At 49.3% G+C, this 15,902-nt stretch overlaps 1 long non-coding RNA gene across 1 annotated transcript; it reads right to left on the reverse strand.

The window, feature by feature from the left end:
- Positions 1-794: 794 nt before the first annotated feature.
- On the reverse strand, positions 795-11,220 carry LOC142818876 (uncharacterized). The gene is made up of 3 exons (XR_012896579.1): positions 10,698-11,220; positions 3,281-3,354; positions 795-1,518 (listed from the first exon to the last, which is right to left on the reverse strand). It is a non-coding gene; the product is annotated as an uncharacterized LOC142818876 (long non-coding RNA).
- Positions 11,221-15,902: the final 4,682 nt, after the last annotated feature.

A 15,902-nucleotide genomic window follows, 5' to 3' on the forward strand; every position in this document is an offset into this window, starting at 1 on the left:
CCACAGCAGGGCTACGTCTACACTGGCATGATTTTCCAGAAATGCTTTTAACGGAAAAGTTTTCCGTTAAAAGCATTTTTGGAAAAGCGCATCTAGATTGGCAGGACACTTTTCCGCAAAAGCACCTTTTTCGGAAAAGCGTCCATGGCCAATCTAGACGCGCTTTTCTGCAAAAAAGCCCCGATCGCCATTTTTGCGATCGGGGCTTTTTTGCAGAAAACGAATCTCTGCTGTCTACACTGGCCCTTTTGCGCAAATGTTTTTTGGAAAAAGACTTTTGTCCGAACGGGAGCAGCATAGTACTTCCGCAAAAGCACTAACAATCTTCCATGAGATCGTCAGTGCTTTTGCGGAAATTCAAGCAGCCAGTGTAGACAGCTGCATGCACCGTGGCAAAGGGGGGGGCCCCGCGGAATTATGCTGCCCGGGGCCCCTCAAAACAGTCATCTGCCCCTGCTCTGTGGAACACACACTCTGTACCCAGACCACACCATGCATGGGTGAGAAACATCAGATTCCCACGGAAATGCCACAGCTTGCTGGCGAGAATACTGTGGGAGACCGTCCCAAAAGCTTTGCTCTAGTCAAGGTATATCACGTCCACCACCTCTCCCACATCCTCAGAGCCAGTTATATCATCACAGAAGGCAGGATTGGCCTTGGCAGGACTTGCCCTTGGTGAATCCACGTTGACGATTCTGGCCACTTTCCTCTCCTCCAAGTGCTTCAACATGGATTCCCTGAGGACCTGCTCCAGGAGGTTTATACATCGGCAGGGGTTCAGAGAAGAGCCATGAGAACGAGTAAAGGATTAGAAAACACGCCTTATGTGACAGGCTCATGGAGCTCACTCTATTCAGCTTAACAAAGAGAAGGTTCACAGATGACTTGATTACAGTCCACAACTATCTACGTGGGAAACAAATATTTAATAAGGGGCTCTTCAATCTAGCTGAGAAATGCCTAACAGGATCCAAGTGTTGGAAGCTGAAGCTAGACAAATTCAGACTGGAATTAAGATGTCCATTTTTAATAGTGGGAGTAATTAACCAAAGAAACAGCGTAGCAAGGGTTGAGGTGGAGTCTCCGTCAGTGGCAATTTTTAAATCATGATGGATATATTTCTATTAACTCTGCTCTAGACATTGCTGTGGGGAAGTTCTCTGGTCTGTGCTATATTGGAAGTCAGACGAGATGTTCACGGCGGCCCTTGTGGCCTTGGCATCTATAAGTCTATGAAAATGATATAAAAAGAAACACAAAAGCCGTGATGAACTTGACTGTGTTCATGCATGAGTATCTGGAGATAAGGCCTTAATATGTTTGTCTGAAAACAGGGCACACAATTCTGATCGTGTTTCTCCCTGTGGAGCTACATTGTGATACATTCTACTCATAACTAAAAAGCAATGTAGTATCTTGATTCTCGTTTTCTTTGATTTTACATCTGTGAAAAACGTTGCCGTTGTAACTTGCCTCTGAAGTTGCTGGTCTTGTCTGAACGCTAGCTTTGCTGTTCTGAAATAGAATAAACACATGAAAAACCAGTCTCCCATCCCTAATTCAAATAGCAAAAGCAAGTGGCTTGCTCCCTGTTCATACCTAGCTTGGGCCGTGCGTGCAGACAGACCCTTTGCGGTTCCATTAGCGGGCAGTAGGTGACTCTGATGGACAACGGGAATGGCTCTGCATGTGCACCTGCCTGGCTGGAAAGGGGTCTCTTGACAGCAGATACTCAGGAAAGGCATTAGCAGAGGTCCAGCTCCCTAGGTGGTTCTACAGCAACGGCATCTGAGACACTTCAAATACTGCAGCCATGAAGCAAGGGTGTCTCCGACCTTTATCAGGTAAGTCCTTCCTTCCCCACCATTCACCTCGTGTCATCACCCCACGGTGGGGTCTCTCACCCATGGACTACCTGGGATTTCTGGGGGGAACCTGTGCCCAGCCCAGAATCCGTGAGGGCGGAGAACGGGATGTGTACTTGACACCCATTGCAGGGTGATCAGGGTGACACCCGGGCCCCCTATGGTGGGTTGTGAACTACTGTGAGCCACAAACCATGGACCGTGCACAGTTTATCATTGTCATTGTCATCATCAATACTTACTAGCCAGGATGGGCGTGGATGGGTCCCTGCCTCTGTTTGTCTGGGGATGGGGGACAGGGGAGGGATCACTGGATGCTTCCCTGTTTGTGTTCACTCCCTCTGGGGTGCCTGGCATTGGCCACTGGACTGGATGGACCTTTGCTCTGACCCAGTCTGGCTGTTCTGATGTTCTTATCTCTCCTCCCCTCAGATGACCACAGTTGCCTGAGAAATCTTGGATGCTGGGCAATGTCGTGCAGACAAAGAACTACCAGTTGGCATCCTAAACCACACCACTCCCATTGTGGGTCTGTATCCTCGGACTCCCTTCCCAGGCTTCAAGCTGCTCTCCCTCACAACCCTTCTTAATCGCCTTGCCCTGTCCAAGGAGCTCCTCAGTACTGTCTAATGGTGCTAATCCTGTGTCCACCAACAGTCTCTGTCTCCAGCACGTCCCCGGCACGCCGCACCTGCCTCACCATACCCCCGAATAGTCACGTTGGGCAATCCAGACTTTGTGCATCGGAGCCCTCCCGCTCCGGGGCCATGGATGCGGAATGACATTCGGTTCTGTGTCAGGTCCTGGGACACCTGTGCTCACACAAATACCTCCTCGAGCAGACCACTGGGCCGCCTACTGCCATCTGAGACTCTTCTTGGCCCTGGTCACACATAACATTGGTTTTTATAGCGGAACTACCCGGTCTGGGGGGACAATACTGCACTGTTGACTGCCGCTGGCCAAGATACCAAAATGGCCCATTTTGTACCATGTGCATGTCTCCCAGTGCGCGCCTTCTGGTCATACATATCTTCCACCTCTGTGGCATCCCCACCATTTTACCACAGACCATGGATCTCAGTTGGGATGCAGAGTCTGAAAGGGGGCTGTAATGGTCTAGGTCAGCGGGGTGGTCTTGGCCTGTCTTTGGGGTCTGGCAGCAGGCCAGGCAGTCCAACCCAGAGGTCTCTTCATGGGTGGGGCAGCCATGCCTTCCTTCTGGGGAGCCTAGGGAGAGCGTCTGACTTGCTTGCCTGCTGGGCTCTAACTGAGCCTCAGCCTCTGCTTTTATACTCCCAGCCCTGCCCTTCTGCTTCCTGTGGGTGGGGCTGGGCAGCTCTGGCCCCACCTCCAAGTGGTCTTAGGGAGTGAGTCCCCTTCTGGGTCAGCAGAACGCCATGATGACTCACCGCAGGGGCTTTTCCCTTCATAGACGTCCAGTCCCGCATGTCCCTCAGACGGATGGCCATTGGAACAGGCCAACCTGTTGTTGGTTCCCAAACCACTGTTAAACCAGCTGAGTTCCATTACACTCGCTAGATGAACTTAGGCATGAAACCATGGACTATGCCTCCTCCTAATCCAGCCCCTTCTGTTCAAACTGTAGCTTTCATCCTCCTTTCCACCCTCCATGCCCCCATCCACAAGGGTCCCCATTGCTTCCGCTCTGGTACAGACCATTCATGAAAGCAATGCAAAGCCAACCCAAAGGAGCATCTGGAAGTGACCGAACAAGTCAAGTGACCAAACACCAACAAGAAGCCCAGACAATACAGTTAGCCTAGAAAATATGGCTGTCCACAAAACCCTTAGGGTCTGGCTACACCCCCTAGGGTGGCTAATGTAGTCATTTGAACTTGCAAATGAAGCCCTGGATTTAAATATCCTGGGCTTCATTTGCATGTTCCCTGGCGCCGCCATTTTTAAATGCCCAGTAGCTCAAACTACCTGCCTGCGGTGCAGGAATGGCTCGAGCCAGCCCTGGGTACATGACTGGTGAGGCTGGAAGTGCACTGTTTACGCAGATGGACTACAGGCATGTTACCTGGGCATGGGGCAGATTCTGCCCTCATTGTTTCTTGCCTTACGCAGGCGTTGTTTCACTCACCACAGAGTAGTTACTCCAGACTGGCATCAGCACGCCTGAGGCTTTTCTGCTCTGACACTTTCTACTTCGCTCCCCAGTGCAGCCTCAGCAGGACTAGCAAGAGTTTGCCCATGGGGCACACCCGACATGGATTGCAATATCTGGCCTGCATTGGAATGGCCATGGTGTAGTGCACGGCTGTGGAGTCCAAACCGCGAGCCGCGTGGATGGTTGGCTGCAGCACTGATTGGACACCACGGTCCCACAGGGTTCTCTTTCGACAGAGAGGTGAGAGCTGGGGACGTTTTTGGCTAGGTCTTTGTGTGCTAAAATACAGGAAGGATAATGAGACTAACACAGCCCAGCAATATTTGGCCAGATACTGACCAAAGCAGGCAAAATGTTTTCTCTAGGATTGTGGTTTTAATGGACAAAATGGGGAAAATTTCAAAATATTCATAAAAAATGAGGGAGCTTTGTCCATTAAAAAAGAAACGTTATGTGATTTCTGAAAATAAAGATGTTTCAGCAAAGCCACCCACAGCTTTGGAACAGAAAGCTAGATTAAAATTGTTATAAAAATATTCACATGGAAAACAAAATTCCCAGGAGGTGCCAATAGTGACTGAGCCAAATCCCTGGGCCAGACTCAGGGTTGCCAGATGGTTGAAACAAAAATACCGAACACCCCCCACCCCCAAGACTCCAAGGACTTATTAAGCCAAATAATTAAATTAAAACATGTCCCCTTTAAGAGTGAGTGCCGGGGTTGAGCACTAAGACCCAGGGAAGTCATTGCTTCCCCTTGGTCTTTTGGCCGGCAGCCATTTTGTGCCTGCAGCCTTGGGGCTGGGGTCGGGGGGGCTGGGGCTGTTGGGAGCCAGGCGGGGGAGGGGGGGGGAGGGGAAGCTGTGCACTGAGTGTTTGTAGGGTTGCCAGGTGCCCGGCATTTTCGCCTCCTGGCCGGGGAAAAATTCAGAAAATACCCGACATCTCAGGTGTCCGGTATTCTCTGATTTTTTTTACCGGACAGGAGGCAAAAATACCGGACGGTCCAGGTGATACCGGACACCTGGCAACCCTGGCCAGACTCCTTGCTGGTGTAAATGAGCACAGCTCAGTGGAGCTCCGCGAACTGACATAAGCACAGAATGTGACCCCTCTTCTGGTGAAAGAGCCGACACCGACCCAGGCGGCAGGGACCCCGCTGAAAACCAAGGAGAGGCTCATAAGCTTCATGGAGCTGGTTCTGATTTGCAGCGCAGCGGTCCACCCGCCAGCCTCTTTCCTGTGCTCAGAAGTGGTTGGCGCCGTGCCCTTCCCTTCACTGTGTTTTGCTGTGGGTGTGAGCGGCGCCAGGCCAGGGCGGTTTTGCTCCCCTTGCCTTGAAGAGCAGGGATTTGCATAGTCTGGAGGGCTCCTGTGTGCAGGCCGGGTTTCTCTGGTTTGGCAGGAAGGAATTCAGGCCCCTCACGCAGGGCGGGGTGTGTGGGGGTGGAGGCAGGACGGAGAAGTCGCTCTCAGAAGAGGGGCTGACTTTGATCTCATTTACACCAGGGTGACTTGGGAGCAGCTCCACCGACTTCTGGAGTTACACCAGTGCGCTGCTGTGAGAGGAAGAATTAGGCCCTGGGTTCCTTGCAGCCTCTCACCTGCTAATTTGCTAATGAGCTGGAGAGCCTCCCTTATTAGCGTGTATTTATTTTCCTTCCACGTCATCATTAGAATCCCTGCCGTGTCAAATTCTCCCTGACATTTCAGCCCTTCATGCCATCCTCCCAAATCCCCCCACCACCCAACCAGCAACAAACGTTATAGTGATAAGTAGCAGCTTCCATCCCTCAAACTCAGCTTTGCACTCCCCCATGTGGACGTGACAGTAAAAAATGGCCTTTTATGTGCTGCAGAAGTTCATAATGTTCCAGTCTTTATAGCAATTGAGTGCAAAAGAAATAAAATCAATAAAATATTCAGAGCACTCCCATTATAAGTACTAGCAAAACTTTTTACCAAATGTTTACTGTATAATAAATTCTATTAAAAAGCCCAAGCTTGCATGGTTAAAGGGGGAGGGTGCAGAGTGGGGGGTGGAACGTTGTCACTTTAATTGCAGTGGCATAAATATTTGATATTCAGTAAATTAGATCCGTAGCTACGAAAACATTCTTGCAAATGGATTTTTACCTGTAGCACAGTGCCATTAGCAGGAGAAAGTCAGCACAGCCCCAGGGCCTGTAATTAACTCAACCCAAGCAGAACTAAATATTTTTGACAGTTTTCCTGGTCTGGAATTAACTGTCATAGCAGAGAATGAAAGAAAGTGCATTGTCACATTATGTTTACGTAAAGTCTGTAAAATGCTGTGTTTTTTATTTTTGTTTTGTTAAGTCTGAGTTTCATGCCCCATTATTTTTTTCATCATTAGAGACAAGCTTAAAAGCAACTAATGATGTATTTTATATCCGCAGACTAGTATCGAAGCCTTCTGAAAAAAGGGGAACTACATTAGCTCAGTAATTCAATTTTTCCTTTCTATCTAAAGCAGGGTACACTGTGTGCTGGTATCAATCATAATACTGTGACATTTGAAGACATTAGAAACTGTTTTATCCCATCTGAATCAAGCTTTTCGGATAATAAGCAGTTGTCTTGCCAGTGTCTGTGTGTGTGTGTCTTTTTGGGGCTGGGGGATTTTTGTGCGTGTGTTTTTGTATTTATAAAAATAACTGTCACTCTACTGAAATGCAAACCCTTGAGGGCAAATCTACTTAGTGCTTCCCTTAAAGCTTCTTATTGCCCAGTAGCTCAGAGGGAATCAGAACAGCAGTAATTGAAGGGATGTGTTGGGTTTCCTGACACATTGTCCTAGAAATTATTTTACCTAAAAAAAAATGGTTGTTTTTACTGAACGTGTTCTCCTGCAGTAAGGATGCTCATAAATCAAAAGATTAAAGTAGAGATGCCTTGTAAATATAGACAGATAACCTAAAGAGGGCAAATGTTACAGCTTATGTTAAAAAGAAAATTTTAAAAATGGTTTGCCTAGAATACATACACACACACACGCATGCGCACACACGTACATACGACGAGAGAGAACTGTGCAAAAGCATGTCGCGTGTTCTTGTGTTTTTCCTTGCTGACAAATTGAGAAGACAAGCAAATAAGGAATCAAAACTACCAAATTTTCTCAAGGAAATTGCCAAGCAGTGACACAACATCTAGAAGAAATTACAGTTATTCCAGGGCTCTTTCTTTGTAGCATTGCCATGAACAATCTTCTTTGAAATAATTCATGATCCTTTCGTTTTGAATTTCTGAGTGTCACAGTAAAAGAAGAGAGGGGAAAAACCCACTAACCCCCAAACCTCCCTTTCCCTAAGACAGAGCACACAAGACATTTTTATTTTGCCATTCATTTCAGGATGGAAGTCCTTCTGTCTTCACTACACAAATGTCAGTTTTGTGGAAGGCCTTTTTTTTTTCAAATGGGTTCTAATCAATTTACAGTTGCCTGTTAGCATTAACCTTCTGTTTTGTCAGTTTTAGCATCTTTTTAAATGTATAAAAACACCTTTTTGACTAACAAGGCAAATAAGAAAGAAAGAAAGAAAGAAAGAAAGAAAGAAAGAAAGAAAGAAAGAAAGAAAGAAACCCTCCATATGCAAGGAACTGTGAGTGAGGTTTGCAGTCACAGTGGGATAGAGACCTAACAGACACAGGATAAACAAGAGACAGCAGATGAGAGCTTAACTGCTCTTGACAATCAGAGGCTCAGTTTCAAGTGACTTCATTCAGGTTAGAAATTGCAGCCTCTGCAATAAGGGACGTTATTTTTTTTCTCTCAGTAGCATTTAAGAGCCAGATCAAGTGAGGTGCTGAGCACACAGCAAAATCCAGGGGAAGCTTCAGGGACATAGCACCTGGCTGAAAACCCTCAGCACCTTACAGGACCAGCCCTGTATGGAAGACAATCATTGCTACCAGGATGACTGCTGCTGCATATCCTATTACCAAATTAAGCCAATTACAGGACCCAGTATCATTACTAAATTAGTTAGTGCTGTTAGGCAGTGAGGGATGGAGATATGTGTGTTCTTGGTAGTTTTCTCTTTTGGATTAGCCATTTGCTTGCCCTTGTAGACTCCTAGGCCTGGTCTCCACCTAAAACGTAGGTTGACTTAACGACTTTGCTCTGTGGTGTGAAAAATCGTCACTCACCAGAGTTGTCGTTAAGCTGACCCTGCTGGACCAGCAGAAGAATTCCCCCACCCGAGTGGCTTCACCCGAGTGGTGGAAGAGTCCTTCGGTAGCTGCAGTAAGTGTCTCTCCTAGAGCAGGGTAGCAGCCATGGCACTGTAGCATTTTCAGTGGAGACATACGCTAAGTCCTTGCTCACTTAGGGTGTGTCTAAACTACATGGCTCCGTCGATGGAGCCATGTAGATTAGGCTGATCGGCAGAGGGAAATAAAGCCACGAGGCATACCTGCGCCGGTCGATAAAGGCTTCCTTGTCGACAGCGGCGCGTCCAGACTGCCCCGATCTGCCGACAAACAGCTGATCATCAGCTGGTAGGCAGAGCGTGGCAGCCATTTAAATTTAAATGAAGCCGCGATTATTTAAATCACGGCTTCATTTCCCTCTGCCGATCAGCCTAATCTACATGGCTCCATCAATGGAGCCATGTAGTTTAGACACACCCATAGGTATGTTCATTGACTTCAGTGGGATTTGAGAGCAGCCTTCAACTCCCTGAAGGGGGTTCCAAAGAGGATGGAGAGAGGCTGATCTCAGCGGTGGCAGATGGCAGAACAAGGCGCAATGGTCTCAAGCTGCAGTGGGGAAGGTCTAGGTTGGAGATTAGGAAAAACTATTTCTCTAGGCGGTTGGGGAAGCACTGGGATGGGTTCCCTAGGGAGGGGGTGAAATCTCTATCCCTAGAGGTTTTGAATTCCCGGCTTGACAAAGCCCTGGCTGGGTTGATTGAGTTGGGATTGGTCCTGCCTTGGGCAGGGGGCTGGACTCGATGACTCCTGAGGTCTCTTCCAACCTTATGATTCTAGGACTCCCAATGAGAGTTAGGTGCCTAAATACATTTCAGGATCTGGTCCTAAACTGGGGGCAGAGATCCAGGGAATGAGAATCTGGTTTTTGCATTTTGTGTCTGGTTTCTTCTCTCTTCTTACACTTTATTCAATCTTGTTTTTCCCTCATGGCGCATATGTGAGCACTTCAGCTGCGCTGTTCCCTCTTCACGGCAGCTGCGAGGCTGACACATAGGGTGTGTCTAGACTACAGAGTTTTGTCGACAAAAGTGGACTTTTGTCGACAAAACTATACCTGCGTCTACACTACTGCTGAGTTCTGTCGACATAACGTCGACAGAACTCAGCAGTTTTGTCGACACTGGTAAACCTCATTTTACGAGGCATAACGCCTTCTGTTGACAGAGTTTCTGTGGACAGAAGGTGTTATTGAATGTAAACTGTCCTTTGCGTCTACACTACCATGTCGACAAAGCAACTTGCTTTGTCGACAGAACTCAATGTAGTCTAGACGCTCTTTGTCAACAGAAGCCTGTCGTCTAGACGTACCCATACTGCCCGTGGTGTCTGACAGCAGGTGCCACAGCCTGATGCAACACGTCACGCCAGGAATCTGAGCAATATCCCAGATACAGGCAGTCCCCGACTTACGCGGATCCGACGTATGTTGGATCCGCAGTTACGAATGGGGCTTTTCTCGCCCCGGAGGACACGGACTACGGGACCTCGCAGTCCCGCCGCCCGTGTACTCCGGGGCGAGAAAAGCTGCTCCGCGTCTCCCTGGTCTGCAGACCAGGAAGACGCGGAGCAAAGCCGCGGAGGGGCTGGGGCTGCGGGGCAGCCCAGAAGCGCCTGGGCTGCCCCTCTGCCTGAGCCCCTCCGTGGCTTTGCTCCTTGTCTTCCTGGAGACCCCTCAGCAGACCAGGGAGACACGGAGCAAAGCTGGGGAGGATGCGGGTGGGACCGCGGCGCATCTCCGCGGTCCTGCCATCCGGGTTTCCCTGGTCTGCTGGGGGGTGCAGCTAGTGCGCCCCCAGCAGACCAGGCTTTTCTCGCCTGGGGTAGAGCAGCTGGGGCTGCTGGGTTGGTCCTGCAGCGCCGCTCCTTGGCGCTACTGGACCAACCCCGCAGCACCCCAGCTGCTCTTCCCCAGGTGTCCCCAAGTCAGCCGCTGCTTAAACTGACCAGTGGCTGACTACAGGAAGCCCAAGGCAGAGTTGCTCTGCCCCAGGCTTCCTGGAATCAGCCGCTGATCAGTTTCAGCAGCGGCTGACTTGGGGACACGTGGGGCAGAGCAGCTGGGGTGCTGCCCGGTTGGTCCCCGCAGCGCTGCCCCTGCGGGGACCTACCCGGCAGCGCCCCAGCTGCTCTGTCCTAGGTGTCCAGATTCAGCTGCTGTTGAAACTGATCAGCGGCTGATTCCAGGCAGCCCAGGGCAGAGCAACTCTGCCTTGGGCTTCCTGTAGTCAGCCACTGGTCAGTTTCAGCAGCGGCTGAATCTGGAAGCCAGTTCCGACTTACATACAAATTCAACTTAAGAACAAACCTACAGTCCCTATCTTGTACGTAACCCGGGGACTGCCTGTACTTGAAAAGAGCTTCCCCCGCCCAGCGTGGCAGGCCAGTCAGGGGTTACCCGGGATCTCGGAGGGCTAACAGATCCGGGGAGGGTCGTACCTTGCCCTGCCACTCACCTCCTTTTGATCAGTTATGCACAAGGCAGGCAGCGCCGCTCGCTTCACCCTCTCTTTCAGAGCACACTGAGGAATTGCAGCAGCAGCACAGCTAGGTCCACGCATGAGACACAATCTTACTCCAGGTCGTTCCCTTCCTCCTCCCCTTCCGAGGGCCACGTCTCCTCCCCGCCGCAACCTCACTGCTCCAGAACGGAGGAGTCCCCAGCAGAAACACTGGCTGTGGGGCAAGGCCCCTCTTGCATTACCCCTCACACGTCCGCTGCTGCCCCGGCCTTCTCCCCTGCCTCTGGAGCCCCACATTTGGGCGACTCCTGTGGCTCACACGTCTGCTTCTCAGCCCCTGTGGACGTCTGGGACGAGAGGCCACTTACACTCGGATCAGATAAAGTCTTCAGGTAGCTGCCAATAAGGGCAGGAGCCCATGTCTTTTGTGCTCTCGCAAGATGAAGGATTCAGCACCAAGTGAGTAAACTGAGTTCTATTGTCTTAGCACCAGCTAACCAGCCCTCGACCATGCACAGCCCAGCATGCACATTCAGTGTTTAAGCCCAGGGCTGTCCATTAACCATAGTTAACTCATGCGATTAGCTCACAAATGTATTGCAATTCAAAATCATTAACGACAGTTCTAATAACAATGTTGAACAATAGACTATCAACTGAAATACCTCTATCTCTATCAAAGTGCAACTGTCTGTCTGTGTGTCTGTCTGCTAGGCCGTTTGTTCAGAACTCCCCCTAAACCAATAGTCTCCAACCTTTTTACACCCAAGATCACTTTTTAAATGACAGAACAAGCCCAGATCTATCGCCCCGCCCCTTCCTGGAAGCCCCGCCCTCTCTGTTCACCTCCTCTCCATCACTTGCTATCCCCGATCCTTACACGGCTGCTTCCCCCGCCCCAATTCTTCTGTAGGAAGACGTTTTTCCAACATTTGGCCTGTCTAGACTTGACCAAACGTCAGAAAAACCCCTTCTTTTGCAAGCCCCCTTATTCCTCGTGGAAAGAGGAATATGGGGTGACCGAAAGATCATGATTGCTCTTCCACTAAAAGAAGTGGAAGAACAAATGCATCCCTGGGTGCAGAAGAGTTTTTCTGGGGTATCTCCAGAATCCTGAAAAACTCCTGCAGTCCAGACGTACCCTTGCTGGGTTGAGACAGGATGTGTAGGCTCCAGGGTGGGAATGAGGGATTTGGGTGCAGGAAGGGGTCAGAAGTGCAAGCTCTGGGAGGAAATCTAGATGCAGGAGGAAGTGGATAAGGGAATGCTGGCTTGGGGAGGGAATTCCAGGCCGGGCAGTGTTGGGGTCAGATGTAGGGTTAGGGTACTAAGTAAGACACAGACTTCTGGATGTGAGGGTTCAGGAATTTGGGTTGGGGTATGTGAGGGGCTCAGGGCAGAGGGTTCCAGTGTATGATAGGCTGAGATGTAGGGTCTGGGGGAAAGGGGAGTGCAGGAGTGTCATGATGCTGTGGCCAGATGGGGGCTTCACCCCAATTGTTTTTTTTTTGGCCAGGCTTCATTTTCAAATAAAATACTATGTCAAACACAAAAAGTTTCTGCATTGTCTTTATTTATGAGAAGGGCAGGGAATCTGTTTGGCTAAGGTGCCAGTGGGGACAGGTTTCTGCAGCTGGGGACAGGAGAGGGGACAGGTTTCTGAGGCTGGGGAGTGGGGAGAGGGAACAGGGGGCTGGGGAGAGGGGGGAGGGAACAGGGGGGAGTGGGAGCAGAGAGTCCCAGGATTCTCCTCCCCACGCCCCCAAGGGAAGCCAGCGCATGCCTCCCGCAGTGCAGTCAAACCTCCGCAGGCGCCTGCCCTGGGGCCAAACTGCCTCTCCCGCAGCTTGGCCAACCCCTTGCAGCTCAGCCAGTCCCCGTGGGTGCCTGCCCCGGGGCCAAACCCCCCTCCCGGGGTGCAGGGAAACCCCTGCCCTCAACTCACCCCTCCGGTGCCAGCGGCGCAGGGAAGCCGCTGCACTCCTCCTCCAGGGCTGACGTCCCCTCCCCCAGCACACAACAGAGCTGTAGGAGGGGAGCAGCCCACGCACTTCCGGAACCCCTGGAAGTGACGCGGGCTTCAGACAGGACTTCCGTCCACCCTGCGGGAAGCCAGCACTACACTAGAGGTAGGTAGTGGGGCTTCTCGGGGGTGGGAGGAAAATGGGGGGTGGGGGTACTCGAACACCTCATGATCGACTGGTTGAGGCCTCACGATCAACCAGTCGATTGCGATCAACGGGTTGTTGACCACGGCCCGAAACGGTAAGAGCGAAGGCCACCAAATTCGGTAGGCAGATTCCTCTTCTCCTAACTTAAAGCCAGGTCAGGGTATGGTTGTGCCAGGACAACCAGAAGCCCCATGAAAAGGTCTGGTTTCCATAACCTGTAAAGGGAGGGGCTGGTGTATGGAGAGACGTGATATGAGAGTGTCCACTGGAGGGCAGCTGTACCTGAGTCAGTGCTGAGGCCACCATCTTGCCTGCCAGCACACTGGGTAACTAACCTCCCTGTCCCAACCCTTTCCCCCCTCCCAGCCCTTGGCCGCAGTACTTTGGGGGGAGGAGAAAAAAAGTTCCTGATGGCCTGGAGGCTGGGGGTGGGGGGAAAGGGAAGAGCGGGAAAGAGAACAGACCCCTGGCAGCTATGAGGCACTGGGGGTGAGGAAACAGGCCCCACCAGGGGAGTCTAGGGGGAAAGAGGTCCCCAGTGAACTGGAGGAGCCTGCAGGAGATAGAATAGGCCCCGGTGGGTGAAAAGACCCCCCAACCCGACTCCCTCGTCACCCCCCAACCCTCTCTCTTGCACCCTCTTTTCCCCCAGCGTCCTGCACACACTCCCTCCAAGGCCCTGTCCTAAATGATCACCAAGTGAAACAGACATAACTGAGCAGATGTTGAAAGAGACTGAACCAAGATGAGCCAGAAGGATGAACCTGGAGTAGGAGTGCTTCTCAATAAACCGTATAGAAAAGAGATAAAATGGAGAAATTAGGAGCAGAGCTCTGTTTTGGCACAGCTAAATCAATGCTCAAGGTTTGAAAACTAGAAGACAATGTACTGGAAATGAAACTATCGCCCTTTTTTGTTAAAAAGTAGCGAATAAGAGTCCATAGGGATGAAGAAAAATACTTTTAATGGAATTCCCATTTTAAAAAATTAAACAAATGTCAACAATCCTTTTTTTTAAAGAAATCTGAAATAAAAATTAACTTCATAAAAATAGCACTGTCTTTTTGAAAAATACAATCTTTTAAATAAAGCGTGAACATTTTCCTTTAAAAAAAAAAAAGCTTAATTGAGTTAAGGATGGGAGCAATGCTGGGTAAATCTCCTAGGGTATGTCTACACTACCCTCCTAGTTCGAACTAGCGGGGTAGTGTAGACATACCCCTAGTTACAAATATGCGAACTGTAAAATGATAAACTAAAGAGAGAGTATTTTTCAGTTTACCTCCTAAGTACTGTAGGATGATCTCTCTAGCGTGAAAGTGCAATTCTCAAGCATAGATTGTTACATAACCACACTCAAAACCCAACCAATCTAAAACTTTACTGTATGAGCCCCCTCAGTCCTACTTCTTGTTCCGCTCATTGCTAAGGGAAACAAGTGTGTTTACACTTGCAGGAGACAGTGCTGCCTGCTTTGTATCTACGATGTCACCTGAAAGCGAGAACAAGCATTCCTTGACACTTTTGTAGCAGACACGCAAGGTGCCAGATGTGCTAAATATTTGTACATCCCTTCATGCTTCGGACACCATTCTAGAGGACATGCCTCCATGCTGATGATGCTCTTTAAAAATAATGCATTAATTACATTTGTGACTGAATTGTATGTCTCCTGCTCTGTGTTTTACTTGCATTCTGGCACATATTTCATATTATAGCAGTCTCGGATGATGATCTAGCACATGTTCATTTTAAGAACACTTTCACTACAGATATGACAACAACAACAAAACCAACCAGAAGGTACCAATGTGAGGTTTCTAAAGATAGCGATAGCACTGATCCAACGTTTACAAAGCTGAACTATTTTCCTAGGAGGAAGGTGAAGCACTGGAATGGGTTCCCTAGGGAGGGGGTGGAGTCTCCATCCCTAGAGGTGTTTAGTCCTGACTTGACAAAGCCCTGGCTGAGATGATTGAGTTGGGGTTGCTCCTGCTTTGGGCAGGGGGCTGGACTCGATGACCTCCCGAGGTCTCTGCCAGCCTTGGGATTCTGATTCTATGAAGTGTGTTCCAAAATCTGAGGAACAAGATGTGGGAAATGCTTTCAGAAGTCTTGAAAGAGCAGCACTCTGAAGCAAAAATGATAGAACCTGAACCATTAAAAAGAGAAAATCAACTTTCTGCTGGCGCCATCTGACACAGACGACAAAAATGAATATGCTAAATGTAGTGCCTTGCATGTAGAATAGTAACATGTTTACATGTTGGTTGAGGCTTGATGGTTTGGTTGGGGCTTGATCCTGCCTTGAAGGCAGGGGACTGGACTCGATGACCTCTAGTCTCCAGTTCTAGTGTTCTATGATTCTAAGGGTATGTCTACACTTGCCCCCTAGTTCGAACTAGGGAGGCAAATGAAGCATACCGAAGTTGTAAATCAAGCGCGGGATTTAAATATCCCACGCTTGATTAGAATATTCGTGGCTGGTCGCCATTAACTTGTTCTTTTTTTATTTTATCTTCTAAACCTACCCCCTTTCCACTAGCATTCACTGTGTTAGGCATTCCTTCATCATCAGACTTCTTGGTGAAGACCGAAACAAAGAAGTCATTAAGCGTCTCTGCCATTTCCAAGTTTCCTGTTACTGTTTCTCCCTCCTCACTGAGCAGTGGGCCTACCCTGTCCTGGTCTTCCTCTTGCTTCTAATATATTTATAGAGGGTCTTCTTGTTTTCTTTTATGTCTATAGCTAGTTTGAGCTCATTTTGTGCCTTTGCCTTTCTAATCTTGCCCCTGCATAACCTGTGTTGTTTGCCTATATTCATCCTTTGTAATTTGTCCTAGTTTCCACTTTTTATATGACTCTTTTTTTATTTTTAGATCATGCTAGATCATCCTGGGTAAACCAAGGTGGCCTTTTGCCAGACTTTCTATCTTCCCTACACAGCAGAATAGCTTGCTTTTGGGCCCTTAATAATGTGCCTTTGAAAAACGGCCAACTCTCTTCAGTTGTTTTTCCCCTAGTCTTG

Source organism: Pelodiscus sinensis, chromosome 18, assembly GCF_049634645.1.
Source record: "Pelodiscus sinensis isolate JC-2024 chromosome 18, ASM4963464v1, whole genome shotgun sequence".
Taxonomy (NCBI): domain Eukaryota; kingdom Metazoa; phylum Chordata; order Testudines; family Trionychidae; genus Pelodiscus; species Pelodiscus sinensis.